This window comes from Antedon bifida, chromosome 2, assembly GCF_963402885.1.
Source record: "Antedon bifida chromosome 2, ecAntBifi1.1, whole genome shotgun sequence".
In the NCBI taxonomy this organism is placed as follows: domain Eukaryota; kingdom Metazoa; phylum Echinodermata; class Crinoidea; order Comatulida; family Antedonidae; genus Antedon; species Antedon bifida.
In genome coordinates, this window is record NC_136227.1 from 20,981,688 (window position 1) to 21,001,931 (window position 20,244).

Sequence of the window (20,244 nt, forward strand, 5' to 3'; positions counted from 1 at the left end):
AGATTAAACGAGACTTACCTGTAAGTTGAAGTTTGATCACTATTTTATGAATATGTGAGTGAGGTGTAAATTGCCTGCCTCAACCCACCCCAAGTAAAACAATTATATTATAGAACAATGCAGGTTATCATATATATATACTTATCGCTGCAAATTATTACTCTAGACATGTTTGATTTAAAGTATGAGGGTGCGCGTGCGCGTCGGGATCTCAGTTTACACCTCACAAACATATTCATAAAATAGTGATCAAACTTCAACTTACAGGTAAGTCTCGTTTAATCTTCCTAATAAAGCATACATATGATACATACACTTCAAGAAAATAAAAAAAAAAATAGGTGTTCCCGAGCATTCTGACGATCTATATTAATTTTAAAATTTAGCATATTTTCACCATTTTGTTAACTTACACGTGCGTAGCCTGTCACTTTTGACGTGCTCGTATAACGCAATTTCGCGTTGAAAAGTGAATAAAATATGATGATATTATTAAAGAAAGGTTGTAAATCAGAAATCGGGCAAAAAGAGTGCATATTAACGTTTAACGCGCAGTGCGCGTGCAAAAATCTGCGCACTGATGGTAATTTTTTAAACGCTTAAAATTGCCTGAAACGTACTCTAATTTCATCGAAAATAAATTTTGACAATTTTGAAAATTTTAAGCGCCCGTACGCATGCGTTATATGCGCTACGCACGTAATTGTATTGCCATATAATGAAATATGACCTGAAATTTATGAGTACCAAATTTTGTTTAATTGTGATTCATGCTTGTGAAGATATGATTACATTAAATCGCGCGTAGACTGCGTAATTTTTGATTGCGCACCTTGAAAACATAACCACATCGATTCCTGGCCATAAGGAATATACTCTGAAAAATTGACTTAGCTAGATGAAACTGATATCAAGATAATTGACGGACAAAATAGTGCTAAGGAAAGAATAAATAAATATTGTGACAGAATCAAGAGGTTATATGCCTGATAATGCATATAACCTAATAAAGATTGTGACAGAATCAAGAGGTTATATGCATGATAATGCATATAACCTAATTAGTGACTTATTTCTATTCTATATCACTGTGCTCCACCGGTGCCAAATTTGATCCACTGGACCAGTTACCGTAGTACTATTGATTAACAAAATCAAAAAACAGTGTGGCGTGTTGACCGCGAATTACTAACAATACCATCTTTCCCAATACCAAACTGTTTATATAACATTTTAGTGATTTTATTTTCTATTTTAAATCCCTGTGCTCCGCTCGTGCCAAATTGGGTCCATTATGAGCTCAGTGTATTAGATACGAATGAGATACTCTATTCAAATTTAGTGACTTTCTATTTTATATAACTGTGCTCCCCCGATGCCAAATTTGATCCACTGGACCAGTTACCGTAGTACTATTTCTATATCTGAAGTAAATATTGGGTCCACTTGAGCACAGTGTATCAACATACGAAAATATATTTAAACTAGAGGGTACTCCGAGAGTACAAACTTCCGCCTACTGTAAAATTTCCCTACATAAAATGTCCCCGGAAAATATATATATTTAAAAAAAATTTTTTTTATTATTTCTATGTGTAAATAGGCTAACTGCACACTACAAAGAGGATCTTATTTTTTTCATCATCCTTATTATTCGTTTAAAAAAATATTTGACTATTATTATTCATTCATTATTATAATTATTCAGTATTACAATTAATAATATTTAAATTTTAAATTTTTATTTTTTTTCTATGAGGCTAAGTTTGGTGAGAATCAGATAAAAACTGTGGTCTCTAGGCAGTAAAATAGTTTTTTGTTAGTTATGACCTTGACCTATGACCTTTTCCCCTCAAAATCGAACTCGTCCGAGCTTTTGGGGCATAGATCATTGTCGCCAAATTTGTCCAGATTCGGATGAAAACTGTGGCCTCCAGGCTGTTCACAGACACACACAAACACAGGGGTGAAAATATAACCTCATTGGCGGACGTAGTTAGTGACTTATTTCTATTCTATATCACTGTGCTCCACCGGTGCCAAATTTGATCCACTAGACCATTTACCGTAGTACTATTTCTATTTCTGAAGTAAATAAAGGCATAAAGCTTTTCATAATTAACTCCCAGCGATTGTTCAAAATAATTTCATTTTATGCTCAGTTGTTCATGATAAATATACTCGATAAAAACACTAATTCTACCCACAATTTTAGACTGGAACCATTAAAAAATCATTAAGTTTAGTCAGTAAAGGGGTTGAACTTTGACGTGAAATACGTGACACTCTTAAAATAAAATACAAAAGAATAAATATTAAACAAGAAATATTTCTTACAAAAAACGCTGCTCGCTTATTGACGTAACAGTTTTAAAGATATATTGTCCCTCTGAAAAATATTTTTTATTTCAAATTTGTTTTTGAATGTGTCATTTTATTGTCACATAATAGTTATTTTACCTGAAAAAAATGTAATTAAAAGCAAAAAATACTTCAATTGTCTGTCAGACAATGTGGTTTTTGAGTTATAATTAAACGTTTCTTTTCTCTTTTTATAATGTGGATTTTGTTACAGAAGTGATAACTTTGATATGAGAAACAGACTCAATTTAGTTTATTTTATTGCTAAGGTCAAGTCTGGGGGTCACTTCATCACGCCTTAGATTCTTCAAGTGTGAAGTATCATATTACAAACAAAAACTTTCATGGACTGTTTTGATAATAATTCAATGATTATCTGACAGGGAAATACAGTATTGTCATGGGACTCATAAATACCAGAAATGCAGCTGGTACCTATAATCTATAGTCGAGTTTCCATTTTAGCAAAAATGTCAAAGTGTAGTACTATAACTGCTGCTTCATTTCATCTAATAAATTAGTCATCTCGTGTGACGTAGCGGGCTAGAGCAGCAGCGTGAAAAATAAAAATTAAAACAGGTATTTTTTTAATTACATTTTACTCTCTGAGAAAACTATCTTTTTTTGTTGTTAAGATAAAAAAAAAGTTTGTTTGCATTCTTAAAAGTTACGTTTTGTTTGCTTATGCCCTTGTGCCTTTTTTCATATTTCTATTTATATACATACTGTTTTGTAACAGGGGGTTTCTACTTATAAGCTGTACTTCAGAGATTCACCCTTTCCATTCTTTTGTTTTATGTATGTTTATGTTTTTGTGAATAGAATGGAAATAAAGAAACAAACAAACATAAATGGCGCTCCATAGAGAAGTAGAGAATGCTCCATCGTCAGAATGACGCTCTGAATATACCTCTCATATGAATCGACGACTGGAGCATATATATATATATATATGGAGCGCAATTTGTGCATTTATTAAGTTCTAAAATGGAGATAATAGTACTGTAGAATTGTAGGCCTATATGTTATTGTATTCAAATGTAATGTATGCTGTATCCCCCACTAACGTAGCAATTAACTATGGCGGGCCTAACTGTCATCTAATCATTAAATCATTTTAAAGATATCTCTATTTAAAACTAAGATATCTTAGTTTTAACTAAGATATCTCTATTTAAAACTAAGATATCTCTATTTAAAACTAAGATATCTCTATTTAAAACTAAGATATCTCTATTTAAAACTAAGATATCTCTATTTAAAACTAAGATATCTCTATTTAAAACTAAGATATCTCTATTAAAAACAGAGATATCTTTATTTGATAGAAAACAAAGATATCTCTATTTAAAACTAAGATATCTTAGTTTAAATGTCCACACGCATACATCTAGGAAATAAACTGAATTCCGGACGGAAAATGGTTTACGCTTGCGGACGCATTTCCCTCCAAATAACAGGCAAACAGGGCCACTTTTTTAGGCCTCTAGGCCTGATATTTTTTAAGTATAACGGTAACTTTTGAAGACATGCAGCTCTTTTCTTAGCTCAGTCCCAACTATAGAGCTAGTCATAGATACTTATACATTTCGTTTCATATTTCGAAGTATAGTACAGTCAGTGCATTGTCTGGGGACCTAAGAGCTCTATTTTACAAATTGTTTTTAGCTCTGTCCCAATCATGGTATAGGAATGGTTCTGGTGACTTATATATTTCGTTTTGTGTTTGTGTTATAATAAGTCCAATTTCCGGGACCAAGCAATTCTATTTTTCAAAATTTTCTTAGCTCCACCCCAACCATGGTGGGATGGTCCTGTAGACCTATAATTTCTTTTCATTATTTTAATGTAAACTACATTTTCCAGGGACCTAGCAGCTCTATTTTTCACAATTTCCTTAGCTCCACCAACCATCTAATAGCGGCTGGTCCTGTAAATTTCGTTTCATTTATCAATGAGGGCCTCTATAAGTGCAATTTCCAGGGACTTAGCAGTTCTATTTTTCACAATTTTCGTAGCAGCTCAGCCCTCCCCATTCTGGAGACCTAAAAGCTCTATTTTAGCTCTGTCCCAACCATGGAATATGGATATTGGCTCTGTAGTTTATATTTTGAATTATAATCCAATTTCCAGGAACCTAGCAACTATATTTTTCTAAATGTTCTTAGTTCCATCCCAACCTCGGTGTGCTGGTTCTCCATAGACTTGTCATTTCGTTTCATACATCAATGTATAATTGCAATTTCTAGGGACCTGCAGCTCTATTTTTCAAACTGTTCTTACAAATCAGTCCATGCTCTGCCCATGGGTACTTTTTACGTACGCGTATAAATAAATAAAATTGCCGATTTTCACCTGAAAAATAATATGAATTTTTGGTCCCTGGATGTAACATGATATTGACGCGTGTATCGTACTCATACAGTGTGAGTTTAAATCACTGGCAGTCTGCATGCATAAAGTGTATATAGACAATTCCGACGTAGGCCTACATTAAACAAGGCCAACAGCCATAAGTCGCGTGCTCTCAGTACAGAAAAGCGATAAAACGCATAGTGATACCAGACCGACCAACCGACATAGTAAACTGTTGAGTCGCGTCCACGCGACTAAAAATGGAACGCTGCGGTTACCTACAGTATTTATGTGTGGCTATGAAGTATAGTGTATCATCATCATAGAGGGTTATAGTGTATATGAATATTTTACACTATAATATCTATGGTACTTATGTTTACATTACATCCGATTATGTGTGTGCATCGGTGGCACACACAGAAGTGGTGCAACTCGACTAAAAGCTCGACTTCATTAAGTCGAACTGCAAACTTCGACTACTTCGTTTTTTAATCGAATTTGAAGTAATAGCTAGCTCGAACTACGACTTTTTCAAGTCGAACTTCGAACTACGACTAAAGTCCGGTTTAAGAATACGGGCGTAAGATGCTGTAGGCATTTCGTGTTAAAAGCGAAAAAACATGTGTTTTAGGGTAATTTTGGGGTGCTGAATTCAAATGTGCTGTTTACCCGGCTCAATTTTAGATCTTCACCCTTAAAATGCGAAAAACAAAATGGCCGCCATTTCAGACTTATTTTGGCTTATAACTTGACTTTCAAGTGACGTAGCAAGTTAAAAATGTTGTCTATACCCATGTTTGTGATAGTGAAGATTCCAAATATATTGTTATTAAAGTTGCAAATATTCTATTTCAGCCGCCATGTTGAAATCCAAGATGGCCGCCATTTTAAACGTATTTTGGCTTATAACTTGACTTTTAAGTGACATAGCAAGTTAAAAATGGTTTCTATACCTATGTTTGTGATACTGAGGATTCCAAATATATTGTTATTAAAGTTGTAAATATTGTATTTCAGCCGCCATGTTGACATCCAAGATGGCCGCCATCATTTTAAACGTATTTTGGCTTATAACTTGACTTTTAATTAACATAGCAAGTTAAAAATGGTTTCGATACCCATGTTTGTGATACTGAGGATTCCAAATATATTGTTATTGAAGTTGTAAATATTCTATTTCAGCCGCCATGTTGAAATCCAGTAAAAGTATGGTTTCACCTAGAACAAATTGCAACAGAATTTATTTTTGTCTGGTTGATATGGTCCAAATTAACATCATATCCAAAGTTTACCAAAATCGGACATCGGGAAGCGAGTTAATTAGCATAAATTAAAAATGGCCTTGTATATTATCTCCTTAACGGTTTTACTTATAGACCACCTACTGTAAGTGCATTACGAGTAGTTATAAATGTGTAGGATATTTTAATTATCATATGACGTACCTATGACGTCATAAGGTAGTTGTGACGTCATATATTATGTTATAACTGCTTAAATGACATTATCCTATGCTAAAAAATGTAGAAACATTTTCCTGTTGAAATGAACATCATATCGGACATCAAGAAGGGGGTTAATTAGCATAAATTCAAAATGATTGCCATTTACTCTACCATTTTGAAGCTCCGCATCTCCTTTAACGGTATATCCAAAGTACATAGATAAAAATTGTAATCGTTGGTGCCGTCAAAATACTTATGGAAACTTTCAAAGCTAAAATGTCTTTCTTTGCCAGGAATCAAAGCTATCCAACAGTTTCACCATAATAGGCACAGCAAATCTACTTCACTTGCTTTTCTAATTAGGTGATCATTTAGAATAAAATGATCACCTATTGTTATTGTATGAAATCTTTATTTTTTTTCTTTTTATTGTTTCTGTACACTATTTTGTGTAACAATTATCTCAAAAAGTTTAATGTCAATGATTACCAAAATTTCAGAATGCCTTTCAAATAATATAACTTAATCCTAATAAGCTTTCCAGCGTGATCACTCATCCGTGACGTCATTTATACGCCATTTTGCGAAATCACATTATCAATCATATCTCCATAATTCATTATCACATATTAATGAAATTCACTACACGTAAACTTCAGGTCAAGGGTAAAAATATTAGCAAATAAAATGCACGTGAAATTGCGCGTTAAAAATTTAAAACGCTCAAAATTAAGTTTTGATCAATTTAGAGCATGAATTAGGCCATTTGCGTGTTTCAAAAAATTACTGCGCAAATAAAAATTTTGCGCGCGCGACACTTAAAAAGCGTAAAAAATATGATTTTTTTAAACAAATCTCATTCTACTCACCATCCTTAGTACATTCACCAAATTTGAGTCAGTTCCGACTTAAAATAATGCTATACGAGCACGTTAAAAATGACAAAATGCGCACATTAATTTTACAAAAGTTCTGAAAATGGTGAAAAATAGGTATTTTTTAAAATGAAAATAATTCTTCAGAATGCAAGATGACCCCCGATTTTTTTAACTTATTCTGGAAGCCATTGAGTTGTAGATATGAATTCATGTACACATTTTACGTACAAAATGTTTTGACGTCATCAAATGGCCACTTGAATTTAAAAATTAGGATTTGTTATATTTTTGTGTAGATTATCACATTCAACAGAGCGCATCTTGGTTATGTGTGCTCGAATTTCGCACAAATTTCAGTATGTGCTTGCTTAATTAATTATCTTTATCATGAGTTGACACTATTTTCATTTTAATGACGTCATCACGCGTAAAAACTTGAATAACGTAGGCCGTGTAATTTCACCTTCGCAGTAAATTTGAATATCTTACAGCTCTTCAGAATTGAAGGTTACCTTGATGATTATAATTTATTATGAAAGCTGATGAAATGTAGATATTAATTCATATAAAAATTAAGCCTATCGGATGTTGTGACGTTAACATATGGCCAGTTGAAGTGAAAAAGTAGTTTTTTAATATTTTTCGTCAAAGTTATACACATTTCAAAGAGCGCACACAGCGCTTCTACGTGCCAAATTTTTTTCCAAATCTTATATTTTTTTGCTCAATTAATTATCTTTCGAAATTGTCATCTTAAAGTTTAGTTTGATAACGTCATCATGCCAAAAAATTAGAACATGTGTGTCCCGTAATTTCACCTATGCTACACTGTATATAGATATACAGTATATACTGTACATATTGTATATGGCATATAGGCACAACTCAGCAGCATATAAGCATATAATAGGATGGCATACATCAACATTTTCCGATCGTATGTTAACGTACGTGCATGTTTAAAAAAAATTAATTTCAGTAAAATGATAAAAATGATCACCTATAATTCGTCAAAGTGACGAATTAAATTCTAGTGTCTTGTTAATTTTGGACTGAACAGAAAATACATGTTTTGAATTCATTCATAATTCACCCCTTTGTTTCTTTGCAAGTACAGATCGTTTCTCATTCGAAATGCCATTGAAGATGTTGCAATTTGCTCCCCAATGTTTTCTTTAACTACAGATTTTTCCACTATATTGCTTCTTCTGTCTTAAAACACAATCATTTTATAATGATGGCAAAGTAATAGTAGGACCCTAATAGATTTAATGCTCCATATGCATTTCAAAGTTTCGATTCCATTTCCTGACATTTTTTTGCCAAGGAAGGTAAATATTGCTTGTTGTAGAAATTTAAATACTGTAATTAAGTACCAATTATCAATTTATTCACCATTTGAAATTCATAATAAAGATTTATAACAAATGCTGGTGTGGATGACATAAGAGCGAAGCTTGTTTACCGGTCACTGGTAGTGGTGGCAAGTTTGAAAATTACTTTACTATACTCCCAAATCCTTTTGAATGCCGTTGATATGCAGTATCTTTAACTGATGGTTCTTCATCCTTGTTGGCACAATATTGAATGTCCTTGTTATGCTCATAGAATAGAAACAGCATTATAATATAAGCCAAAAAAGTTGTTGACTTGATCACCAAACAGGTAAAATTCTGGCAATGAAATAGCAACTTTGATTGTTGCAGATGAAGATGCTCACTTGTTATACCAAAAACTGCAATATGACATTATTTATTTCATGAGTCATTTCAATTTTGGATGTTTCCTTACGCGTTTGATCCAAAAAATGACAGGGGTAATAATGTTCAGCGCTTAGAGGTTTCACAACATTAGGCGCTATATAAATCCACGATTATTGTATGAAAACTATTAATTAGATATCTAATTATTATACTATAAATTAAACTTATATATGTGTGTAGGCCTACATATTACCACTAATTACAAAGTATATAGCTTAATGTTTATTGCGTAATAATTGTTTGATGAGCTAGGCCGGCTATGTGCATGCTACATAACTAAGGGCGTGGTCCAGGTATTCACAGGTCCCCGGGGCACAGAGAACTATATGCACAACAAGCCTAGGATATGCCCAAAATGAGTTTTACTCACTGAGTTCGCTTGCCGTGATTTATGCAATTAATTCTGTTCAAAGGATAGGTGTAATTAATTAAAACATCAACGACGCGACCAGTTGATACGGTTGGCCGGCTGCCGAGACTAAACACGGAGGTTGCGTAGTTGTGACGTAACAACTCGCGAAAAATGGCCGCTGAGACTATTACTATTAGTTTTTGCCCTTTTTTAATGTGTATCCTTAAAATTTATGAAAGTGATATAGCCTATCGTGTGCGGCCCATCAAGAAACATTAGTGTGCCAAATGTGAGCACGTACCATTCAGCGGTTTCGGAGGAGATACGTAAAATTACTCGACACATTTAGTAGCAGTAATATATAGATATAGCAACCAGTATACAGCAGGCACAGCTATATACATATACATTCAGCCATACCCCGCCGAGAGTCTATCGAATTGGAACAATACAATGAAAGCCCCAGTGGTCTAATGGTTAGAACATCTGCATATCAAGCAGAAGGTTCCGGGTTCGAATCTCGGTTAGGACTTTCTCTCATTCTCACAGGTTTCGTCATTTTTATTGTTTCTAATTAATTAAATGTCATTATATCACCCGGCGGATTGGATTTATTCTGTGCCTGTGATGTTTATATACTGTATATAAATATATATCCAAAGGCAAATTACTGAAAAAATGACAATGCTGTGGGTATCAGTGGCTGGATCTCAATGGAGATACAAAAAAAAAGCGAAAAGCTAAATCAAAACGATAAAGTAAAACAGCCAGAAATGTTAGCAAAGCTTTCGGGCAACACTAGCCCTTCATCTGTATATATATATATATATATATATATATATATATATATATATATATATATATATATATATATATATAAATCAATGATGTTGCGTAGCACTGTGTAAATTATATATAAATCATACTGTAAATTATAGAAACAGTGCTCATATTCGGAACATGATCTCATAATCGCGTCGAGCATAGCTCATTGGCGAAAGTTCCGTATTTTTTAGTTGTATGAAAAAATGTCTCTGGCGGGATTCGAACCTGCAACCTCTCGCTTACAGGGCGAGTATCATACCACTAGACCACAGAGCCATGTATGGTATTATCACAGATTTTCACCCACCAGATACATTCTCTCATACAACAAACGCCCTCACAATCAGTGGAGGCTTAACAAGTCAGAATAAATTCCAACTTTAATTCGCAACGGTTTTTTAAATAATATTGTGTATATGTAAATCAATGATGTTGCGTAGCACTGTGTAAATTATATATAAATCATACTGTAAATTATAGAAACAGTGCTCATATTCGGAACATGATCTCATAATCGCGTCGAGCATAGCTCATTGGCGAAAGTTCCGTATTTTTTAGTTGTATGAAAAAATGTCTCTGGCGGGATTCGAACCTGCAACCTCTCGCTTACAGGGCGAGTATCATACCACTAGACCACAGAGCCATGTATGGTATTATCACAGATTTTCACCCACCAGATACATTCTCTCATACAACAAACGCCCTCACAATCAGTGGAGGCTTAACAAGTCAGAATAAATTCCAACTTTAATTCGCAACGGTTTTTTAAATAATATTGTGTATATGTAAATCAATGATGTTGCGTAGCACTGTGTAAATTATATATAAATCATACTGTAAATTATAGAAACAGTGCTCATATTCGGAACATGATCTCATAATCGCGTCGAGCATAGCTCATTGGCGAAAGTTCCGTATTTTTTAGTTGTATGAAAAAATGTCTCTGGCGGGATTCGAACCTGCAACCTCTCGCTTACAGGGCGAGTATCATACCACTAGACCACAGAGCCATGTATGGTATTATCACAGATTTTCACCCACCAGATACATTCTCTCATACAACAAACGCCCTCACAATCAGTGGAGGCTTAACAAGTCAGAATAAATTCCAACTTTAATTCGCAACGGTTTTTTAAATAATATTGTGTATATGTAAATCAATGATGTTGCGTAGCACTGTGTAAATTATATATAAATCATACTGTAAATTATAGAAACAGTGCTCATATTCGGAACATGATCTCATAATCGCGTCGAGCATAGCTCATTGGCGAAAGTTCCGTATTTTTTAGTTGTATGAAAAAATGTCTCTGGCGGGATTCGAACCTGCAACCTCTCGCTTACAGGGCGAGTATCATACCACTAGACCACAGAGCCATGTATGGTATTATCACAGATTTTCACCCACCAGATACATTCTCTCATACAACAAACGCCCTCACAATCAGTGGAGGCTTAACAAGTCAGAATAAATTCCAACTTTAATTCGCAACGGTTTTTTAAATAATATTGTGTATATGTAAATCAATGATGTTGCGTAGCACTGTGTAAATTATATATAAATCATACTGTAAATTATAGAAACAGTGCTCATATTCGGAACATGATCTCATAATCGCGTCGAGCATAGCTCATTGGCGAAAGTTCCGTATTTTTTAGTTGTATGAAAAAATGTCTCTGGCGGGATTCGAACCTGCAACCTCTCGCTTACAGGGCGAGTATCATACCACTAGACCACAGAGCCATGTATGGTATTATCACAGATTTTCACCCACCAGATACATTCTCTCATACAACAAACGCCCTCACAATCAGTGGAGGCTTAACAAGTCAGAATAAATTCCAACTTTAATTCGCAACGGTTTTTTAAATAATATTGTGTATATGTAAATCAATGATGTTGCGTAGCACTGTGTAAATTATATATAAATCATACTGTAAATTATAGAAACAGTGCTCATATTCGGAACATGATCTCATAATCGCGTCGAGCATAGCTCATTGGCGAAAGTTCCGTATTTTTTAGTTGTATGAAAAAATGTCTCTGGCGGGATTCGAACCTGCAACCTCTCGCTTACAGGGCGAGTATCATACCACTAGACCACAGAGCCATGTATGGTATTATCACAGATTTTCACCCACCAGATACATTCTCTCATACAACAAACGCCCTCACAATCAGTGGAGGCTTAACAAGTCAGAATAAATTCCAACTTTAATTCGCAACGGTTTTTTAAATAATATTGTGTATATGTAAATCAATGATGTTGCGTAGCACTGTGTAAATTATATATAAATCATACTGTAAATTATAGAAACAGTGCTCATATTCGGAACATGATCTCATAATCGCGTCGAGCATAGCTCATTGGCGAAAGTTCCGTATTTTTTAGTTGTATGAAAAAATGTCTCTGGCGGGATTCGAACCTGCAACCTCTCGCTTACAGGGCGAGTATCATACCACTAGACCACAGAGCCATGTATGGTATTATCACAGATTTTCACCCACCAGATACATTCTCTCATACAACAAACGCCCTCACAATCAGTGGAGGCTTAACAAGTCAGAATAAATTCCAACTTTAATTCGCAACGGTTTTTTAAATAATATTGTGTATATGTAAATCAATGATGTTGCGTAGCACTGTGTAAATTATATATAAATCATACTGTAAATTATAGAAACAGTGCTCATATTCGGAACATGATCTCATAATCGCGTCGAGCATAGCTCATTGGCGAAAGTTCCGTATTTTTTAGTTGTATGAAAAAATGTCTCTGGCGGGATTCGAACCTGCAACCTCTCGCTTACAGGGCGAGTATCATACCACTAGACCACAGAGCCATGTATGGTATTATCACAGATTTTCACCCACCAGATACATTCTCTCATACAACAAACGCCCTCACAATCAGTGGAGGCTTAACAAGTCAGAATAAATTCCAACTTTAATTCGCAACGGTTTTTTAAATAATATTGTGTATATGTAAATCAATGATGTTGCGTAGCACTGTGTAAATTATATATAAATCATACTGTAAATTATAGAAACAGTGCTCATATTCGGAACATGATCTCATAATCGCGTCGAGCATAGCTCATTGGCGAAAGTTCCGTATTTTTTAGTTGTATGAAAAAATGTCTCTGGCGGGATTCGAACCTGCAACCTCTCGCTTACAGGGCGAGTATCATACCACTAGACCACAGAGCCATGTATGGTATTATCACAGATTTTCACCCACCAGATACATTCTCTCATACAACAAACGCCCTCACAATCAGTGGAGGCTTAACAAGTCAGAATAAATTCCAACTTTAATTCGCAACGGTTTTTTAAATAATATTGTGTATATGTAAATCAATGATGTTGCGTAGCACTGTGTAAATTATATATAAATCATACTGTAAATTATAGAAACAGTGCTCATATTCGGAACATGATCTCATAATCGCGTCGAGCATAGCTCATTGGCGAAAGTTCCGTATTTTTTAGTTGTATGAAAAAATGTCTCTGGCGGGATTCGAACCTGCAACCTCTCGCTTACAGGGCGAGTATCATACCACTAGACCACAGAGCCATGTATGGTATTATCACAGATTTTCACCCACCAGATACATTCTCTCATACAACAAACGCCCTCACAATCAGTGGAGGCTTAACAAGTCAGAATAAATTCCAACTTTAATTCGCAACGGTTTTTTAAATAATATTGTGTATATGTAAATCAATGATGTTGCGTAGCACTGTGTAAATTATATATAAATCATACTGTAAATTATAGAAACAGTGCTCATATTCGGAACATGATCTCATAATCGCGTCGAGCATAGCTCATTGGCGAAAGTTCCGTATTTTTTAGTTGTATGAAAAAATGTCTCTGGCGGGATTCGAACCTGCAACCTCTCGCTTACAGGGCGAGTATCATACCACTAGACCACAGAGCCATGTATGGTATTATCACAGATTTTCACCCACCAGATACATTCTCTCATACAACAAACGCCCTCACAATCAGTGGAGGCTTAACAAGTCAGAATAAATTCCAACTTTAATTCGCAACGGTTTTTTAAATAATATTGTGTATATGTAAATCAATGATGTTGCGTAGCACTGTGTAAATTATATATAAATCATACTGTAAATTATAGAAACAGTGCTCATATTCGGAACATGATCTCATAATCGCGTCGAGCATAGCTCATTGGCGAAAGTTCCGTATTTTTTAGTTGTATGAAAAAATGTCTCTGGCGGGATTCGAACCTGCAACCTCTCGCTTACAGGGCGAGTATCATACCACTAGACCACAGAGCCATGTATGGTATTATCACAGATTTTCACCCACCAGATACATTCTCTCATACAACAAACGCCCTCACAATCAGTGGAGGCTTAACAAGTCAGAATAAATTCCAACTTTAATTCGCAACGGTTTTTTAAATAATATTGTGTATATGTAAATCAATGATGTTGCGTAGCACTGTGTAAATTATATATAAATCATACTGTAAATTATAGAAACAGTGCTCATATTCGGAACATGATCTCATAATCGCGTCGAGCATAGCTCATTGGCGAAAGTTCCGTATTTTTTAGTTGTATGAAAAAATGTCTCTGGCGGGATTCGAACCTGCAACCTCTCGCTTACAGGGCGAGTATCATACCACTAGACCACAGAGCCATGTATGGTATTATCACCATTTTTCATTTTTTCATACAACTAAAAAATACGGAACTTTCGCCAATGAGCTATGCTCGACGCGATTATGAGATCATGTTCCGAATATGAGCACTGTTTCTATAATTTACAGTATGATTTATATATAATTTACACAGTGCTACGCAACATCATTGTCTCGCCAGAGACATTTTTGAATATGAGCACTGTTTCTATAATTTACAGTATGATTTATATATAATTTACACAGTGCTACGCAACATCATTGTCTCGCCAGAGACATTTTTTCATACAACTAAAAAATACGGAACTTTCGCCAATGAGCTATGCTCGACGCGATTATGAGATCATGTTCCGAATATGAGCACTGTTTCTATAATTTACAGTATGATTTATATATAATTTACACAGTGCTACGCAACATCATTGATTTACATATACACAATATTATTTAAAAAACCGTTGCGAATTAAAGTTGGAATTTATTCTGACTTGTTAAGCCTCCACTGATTGTGAGGGCGTTTGTTGTATGAGAGAATGTATCTGGTGGGTGAAAATCTGTGATAATACCATACATGGCTCTGTGGTCTAGTGGTATGATACTCGCCCTGTAAGCGAGAGGTTGCAGGTTCGAATCCCGCCAGAGACATTTTTTCATACAACTAAAAAATACGGAACTTTCGCCAATGAGCTATGCTCGACGCGATTATGAGATCATGTTCCGAATATGAGCACTGTTTCTATAATTTACAGTATGATTTATATATAATTTACACAGTGCTACGCAACATCATTGATTTACATATACACAATATTATTTAAAAAACCGTTGCGAATTAAAGTTGGAATTTATTCTGACTTGTTAAGCCTCCACTGATTGTGAGGGCGTTTGTTGTATGAGAGAATGTATCTGGTGGGTGAAAATCTGTGATAATACCATACATGGCTCTGTGGTCTAGTGGTATGATACTCGCCCTGTAAGCGAGAGGTTGCAGGTTCGAATCCCGCCAGAGACATTTTTTCATACAACTAAAAAATACGGAACTTTCGCCAATGAGCTATGCTCGACGCGATTATGAGATCATGTTCCGAATATGAGCACTGTTTCTATAATTTACAGTATGATTTATATATAATTTACACAGTGCTACGCAACATCATTGATTTACATATACACAATATTATTTAAAAAACCGTTGCGAATTAAAGTTGGAATTTATTCTGACTTGTTAAGCCTCCACTGATTGTGAGGGCGTTTGTTGTATGAGAGAATGTATCTGGTGGGTGAAAATCTGTGATAATACCATACATGGCTCTGTGGTCTAGTGGTATGATACTCGCCCTGTAAGCGAGAGGTTGCAGGTTCGAATCCCGCCAGAGACATTTTTTCATACAACTAAAAAATACGGAACTTTCGCCAATGAGCTATGCTCGACGCGATTATGAGATCATGTTCCGAATATGAGCACTGTTTCTATAATTTACAGTATGATTTATATATAATTTACACAGTGCTACGCAACATCATTGATTTACATATACACAATATTATTTAAAAAACCGTTGCGAATTAAAGTTGGAATTTATTCTGACTTGTTAAGCCTCCACTGATTGTGAGGGCGTTTGTTGTATGAGAGAATGTATCTGGTGGGTGAAAATCTGTGATAATACCATACATGGCTCTGTGGTCTAGTGGTATGATACTCGCCCTGTAAGCGAGAGGTTGCAGGTTCGAATCCCGCCAGAGACATTTTTTCATACAACTAAAAAATACGGAACTTTCGCCAATGAGCTATGCTCGACGCGATTATGAGATCATGTTCCGAATATGAGCACTGTTTCTATAATTTACAGTATGATTTATATATAATTTACACAGTGCTACGCAACATCATTGATTTACATATACACAATATTATTTAAAAAACCGTTGCGAATTAAAGTTGGAATTTATTCTGACTTGTTAAGCCTCCACTGATTGTGAGGGCGTTTGTTGTATGAGAGAATGTATCTGGTGGGTGAAAATCTGTGATAATACCATACATGGCTCTGTGGTCTAGTGGTATGATACTCGCCCTGTAAGCGAGAGGTTGCAGGTTCGAATCCCGCCAGAGACATTTTTTCATACAACTAAAAAATACGGAACTTTCGCCAATGAGCTATGCTCGACGCGATTATGAGATCATGTTCCGAATATGAGCACTGTTTCTATAATTTACAGTATGATTTATATATATATATATATATATATATATGGGTGTGTGTTTAAAATAGGCGCCATCTTGGATTTCAACATGGCGGCTGTTTACAACTTTAATAACAATATATTAGGAATCCTCAGTCTCACAAACATAGGTATAGTATAGACATCATTTTTAACTTGCTATGTTACTTATAAGTCAAGTTATATCCAATATACGTTTTAAATGGCGGCCATCTTGGATTTCAACATGGCGGCTGAAATAGAATATTTACAACTTTTTAAAATAACAATATATTTAGAATCCTCAGTATCACAAACATAGGTATAGACATCATTTTTAACCTACTATGTTACTTAAAAGTCAAGTTAATAAGCCAAAATATGTTTAAAATGGCGGCCATCTTGGATTTCAACATGGCGGCTGAAAAAGAATATTTACAACTTTAATAACAATATATTTGGAATCCTCAGTATCACAAACATAGGTATATAAACCATTTTTAACTTGCTGTCACTTAAAAGTCAAGTTATAAGCCAAAATACGTTTAAAATGGCGGCCATCTTGGATTTCAACATGGCGGCTGAAATAGAATATTTGTAACTTTAATAACAATATATTTGGAATCTTCACTATCACAAACATAGGTATAGGCCTAGACACAATTTCTAACTTGCTACATCACTTAAAAGTCAAGTTATAAGCCAAAATAAGTTTGAAATGGCGGCCATTTTGTTTTTCACATTTTCAGGATGAAGATCTAAAAATTGAGCCGGGTAAACGGCAGATTTGAATTCATCACCCCAAAATTACCCTAAAACACATGTTTTTTCGCTTTTAACACGAAATGCCTACAGCATTTTTCTCAAATCAGGACTAGTCTACTACATTAATGGTTGTTTCGACATTAGCTGGCATTTCTACATGAACTGCGTCACGCCAAAGCGACAATGGGAGATGCGGAAATTCACCACGCGATGGAATGTTTAGGGGGCCTAGCGCTTTCTTGTCACGCTATGAAGTGCGTGATTCGTTGCGATCATACTTTGTTGGAGGCCTAGAAAATATGAAAAATACCGTACCGCCATGGTTCTTAAATATATTTTGAAGATTTTGTTTGTTGTTAATCAAATCGAATTTGAAGTAATAGCTCGAACTACGACTTTTTCAAGTCGAACTTTGAACTACGACTAAAGTCCGGTTTAAGAATACGGGCGTAAATGTAACTATAAACCAAAGAAAAGAATATAAATCCGCGATTTTTGCATTAGAAATGTGTAACAGAGATTGATGTACAGACTAAAGAAAACTTGATTTAATAGATATTATACATGTCATGTAAAATTGATAATATATTTTGCAATTGTAAAACATTTTATAAAACATATTTAATAACAAACTAGTGTACATTCACTTCTAAATTCTATCACCATGCTAGATTGATTCACAAAGAAAGGCCGAACAGCAACAAAAAAATCAACCAAAATTACTCAGCATGTAGTAGCTAGCCAGCAGGCCTAAGATAACAAATAATATTAACTAATAGGCGTTGTCCATGGTTCTCTTGTGGATGAGCCATGGCATCTTGCCTCAAATATTTCGTGTCAAAAAGTAGGCCTAAGTAGCGAGCGTGAATTAATTTGAAACAAACCTGGCTCGTCTATAATTTCACCTCATTCACGCTTACCTTTCAGAAGTTGTTACAATTTCGGCAGTAATAAAGAACGTTCAAAATCGATGATATTTATTAACTCCGTAATTTTGCAGAACGTTAGGTTTCAAAACACATGATTTTAACTATAACAAGAAATATTTCTTACAAAAAACGCCGCTCGACATTTTAACATCAATCATTTTTCTTTTGATTAATTTATGATTAATTATTAAAAAGATGTCCTTTAATCGCAAAAATACATACAAATCATAGATAGTTCTTTAATTATGAATCACATGCCCATTTTTTCACTAGTTAATTGTATACACAGCATTTGAAAGAAGACATGTGTACCTTTCCAACAATGTATTTTTGCCAGCAAATATTAATCTACTAATTCAAAAATGGCATTTAAAAATGGTCAATTTTGAACTTCAATGTGCTGTAGACTGTGTGTGACCTCAACCTGTACTGTAGGCATGCAACTGAATACCCTCTAGAGACAACGTGACTTCACGGTGGTACAGTGAGAAAATTCTTCCACAGTCTGTTGATTCGCGTCAACCAATGAAAGGGCGAGAAACCAAAATCGTTCAACCCGTATAGACTCTCTTTTCCAGACGTTTTTTGGGTCCAGCAGCTGGGACCTATAAACTATAGTCGAGTTTACAAATTCGCAAAACTGTCAGCCTTAGATACTAAAGCTACCGCTATGAAACAGCTTATTAATGAATATGTCCTCCTGGGACATAGCTGGCTAGAGCCGCGGCGCGAAAATCTTATCTTGTTTGAAAATGTTATTATTAACAATACAGACGTACTTTAATTTTAATGTATTTACTGAAATTCATGAATACATTATTTAATATGCACTGACTGGAATCTTTTTATCGAGAACGCTAATGATATAAATGAACTTACACAAACTGTTAGTTGTTATATTGATTTTTGTAAGGAGTTGGATTACAAGTGATGTTAGAAAAGTTATAATTGAGAAAAGGAATGTTTTTAAAAATAGAGATAAGGATAGCTTTAAACGTATTCAGAAAAAATCCGTAAATGTAAAATGGCTTACAAACGTAAAATTGAAAAGCATTTCACCGAAAATAATATGAAGAAGGTCTCTGGGATGGAGTTAGATTGATGAGCGGATACTCAAGGGGGAAGTACAATGAACAGACCTGTCAATTAACTAAAGTGTCTAAGTTTTATGCAAATGATTTAAACACTTTTTTAACCGATTTGACGTGCATGATTTTAGCATTGATAGGGAAAATTTACATAACATTATTACTAGAGGGTACTCCGAGAGTACAAACCTCCGCCTACTGTAAAATTCCCCTACATAAAATGTCCCCGGAAAATATATATATATTTTTTTTACATTTTGTTTTATAAGTTCTAAGTGTAAATAGGCTAAATGCACACTACAAAGTTGTGGATGAGAGTTTGGTGTAATGGTTATGTTTCAGCCTCTCACAGTTGAGATCGCTGGTTCAAGTCCCGCTGAGTTTGTTTTTTTAAATTTTTTTTTTATTTCTTTTTTTTTTGTGGAACTTGATCTTTGACCCTGACCCTTCGAAATTTAACCACAACTATATGATGAGTCATTGATCATTGAGTTTGGTGAGAATCGGATAAAAACTGTGGTCTCTAGGCAGTAAAATAGTTTTTTATTAGTTGTGACCTTGACCTATGACCTTTTCCTCTCAAAGTCGAACTCGTCCGAG

The 20,244-nt window shown here is 34.7% G+C and overlaps 1 protein-coding gene and 2 non-coding genes across 3 annotated transcripts in view; all 3 read right to left on the bottom strand.

The window, feature by feature from the left end:
* LOC144858635 (uncharacterized) overlaps window positions 1–20,244 on the bottom strand; it is a 199,756-nt gene that overhangs the window by 51,050 nt on the left and 128,462 nt on the right. The window lies entirely within an intron of this gene.
* Window positions 10,187–10,258, bottom strand: Trnat-ugu (transfer RNA threonine (anticodon UGU)). Its single transcript has one exon. It is a non-coding gene; the product is annotated as a tRNA-Thr (tRNA).
* Trnat-ugu (transfer RNA threonine (anticodon UGU)) lies at window positions 10,554–10,625 on the bottom strand. Its single transcript has one exon. It is a non-coding gene; the product is annotated as a tRNA-Thr (tRNA).